The sequence below is a fragment of the Mus pahari genome, chromosome 5 (assembly GCF_900095145.1).
Source record: "Mus pahari chromosome 5, PAHARI_EIJ_v1.1, whole genome shotgun sequence".
Lineage (NCBI taxonomy): Eukaryota > Metazoa > Chordata > Mammalia > Rodentia > Muridae > Mus > Mus pahari.
In genome coordinates, this window is record NC_034594.1 from 140,768,233 (window position 1) to 140,770,455 (window position 2,223).

The 2,223-nt window shown below is 47.8% G+C and overlaps 1 protein-coding gene across 4 annotated transcripts in view; it reads right to left on the reverse strand.

The window, feature by feature from the left end:
• The window catches only part of Pbx1 (PBX homeobox 1), a 312,314-nt gene that overhangs the window by 186,422 nt on the left and 123,669 nt on the right, over positions 1–2,223 (reverse strand). The window lies entirely within an intron of this gene.

Here is a 2,223-nt window from a genome sequence, read left to right on the forward strand (position 1 = left end):
CTAGAGGAACAGGTGTGCCAAGTGAGAACACAGGTGTAGCTAGAGGAACAGGTGTGCCAAGTGAGAACACAGGTGTAGCTAGAGGAACAGGTGTGTCAGGTGATATGATACTTCAGAATCGCCAACAACACGGGCCCTGTCCTGCTCTGCGCAGTGAGGTCAAAAAGAAATAGAGGAGGTGTGAGCAGGGCAGGGGGCAAGAAGAGAACTTAGATGTAGCTTTGGGAGGGAGTATCTGCAAAGTCAAGGGAGACAATCACACAAAGCAGGTCATTAAAATGTCACTCTTTGCCCTCAAGGACATAATGTATGCAGCATTTACAAGGCCAACAATTTTTGGCATTACTTCAATGCCAGATTTCTCCTTGGGCCCTCTGTGGCATGACAATAATGGTAAAAGCTCTCTGCTGCCCAGCAAGTCCCCAGAGTAACTCAGGCCCACACTCAGGCCCAGGTATCTGTTTTAGCGTCCTCCTTCCAGCAGGATCTGCAGGCCCAGAGCAGACAGCCTCGGGCTTGACCTTGGTAGGGCTGGGGCAAAGGAGATCAAGAGGGTCCAGACTTCAAGTGCTGTCTTCTACACACACACACACACACACACACACACACAGAGAGAGAGAGAGAGAGAGAGAGAGAGAGAGAGAGAGAGAGAGAGAGAGAGAGAGTTGCCCCATTTAAAGCCCTGAGTCAGAGCAGAAATCAGCCAGGATTAACACCTATGGGCTGTGATCACAGAACCCTTATGCTATAAGGAGAAAGAACCCAACCTAAATTTTGTCTCTACATGAGTTCGCTGACTTCATTGCCTTAAGTGAGGCATTGGAACTCTGTGCCTTTGCTTCCTTATGTAAAACTAGAATCTAATAAAATGCTCCCCTTCGCATAGCTGTGAAGATTAGGCGAGCTAGTGCTCCTGAAGTCTTTTTCATTCTAATATTATTTTCAAACAGGTAATACATTTCTGATAGAAGATATATTTATAATAAATCCATTGTGGTTCCCACTGGCCATCAAGTCTTGTTCCCACCCCTGTCCCCATTCTCCCGGTTCCCACTCTTGCACCTGGCCTCTACAGATAAGCACTTTTGTTCATTTCTTGTTTATCTTTTCAGTGGTTCTTGAAAGGGTGGCTTTAAATATAAAGTGTGTTATCATTATTGTAATGGGAAAGTCAGAGGAAAGGGGTCGAGGGGCCAGGGGGGGCTTGTTATCTGTAAGGGGCCCCATTTCCTCCAAGCAAACCTGCCTCATTATCGCCGTGCCTCACACTGCTCTTTCATTTAATCCTTTATTCATCTATTGTATCTGTATTTGCTAAGTGTGGCTGGCCTCAAAAGGCAGCCTGAATGGCAACCTGGGGAAACACTAAGATCCATCTGGGTTCACACTGTCCTCAGGCACACTAACCCCAACCTTGAAGGCATCTACCCCTAACCAAGTCTGAGTTTGAGCTGTCTGTGAGTTGGTGGCTGCACAAATGCTAACATTTCCCAACCATAATGTCTGTGCACACAGATATCTATTGCAGATGCTCACACCGGACGACCTGAGTTGGCCCCGTGCAAGGAGTCCCATGGATGGTGGATGCTGCAATCTTAGCGCATCATCAGCTGGCTTGCTATAGCCCTGGAGAACACTGGGCTCCCTGAAGCCTCTTTGCTGCCTGTCCAGCTCTAAAGGAGTCCCTGCCATTTCTGGCTGTGTCAGCCCCAGATTGTGGCTATGTGGGTCCAAGGAGAATGAGTCTCCAGGCTCTTCTAGTTAAGTGGAGGTAAAGAGCCAAGGAAAGGAGGTTAGAACAACCTAAGACAGCGAAAACTAGCAAAGAGAGAGACGGAGCTGCCTTCATTTTTCTGCCTAGCCGGTGCCTCTCTTCGACGTCTGGAGCCCACCGGAGGCCCCTTCCTTTAAGAGCTTCGCATTTTCAGAAACTCCACAACCTATTTCCAATCTGCCTCCAGGTCATTCCTTCTCATTTAGACTCTAAGTGACTTCGTGACCTTGAACTGTGTGTGACCTAGTGCAGAATTCACAGCTGTATCTGTAAAGTGAGGCAAGGGTATCTGCATGCAAGGAAAAAAAATCATCTTCAAGATAAGGAAGATGCTTATCATGATCATTACTCCACAACAGCAGAAAGGCCTTGGGGCTTGTCTCATAGCAGGACAGACAGCCATCGTGTGTGTGTGTGTGTGTGTGTGTGTGTGTGTGTGTGTGTGTGTG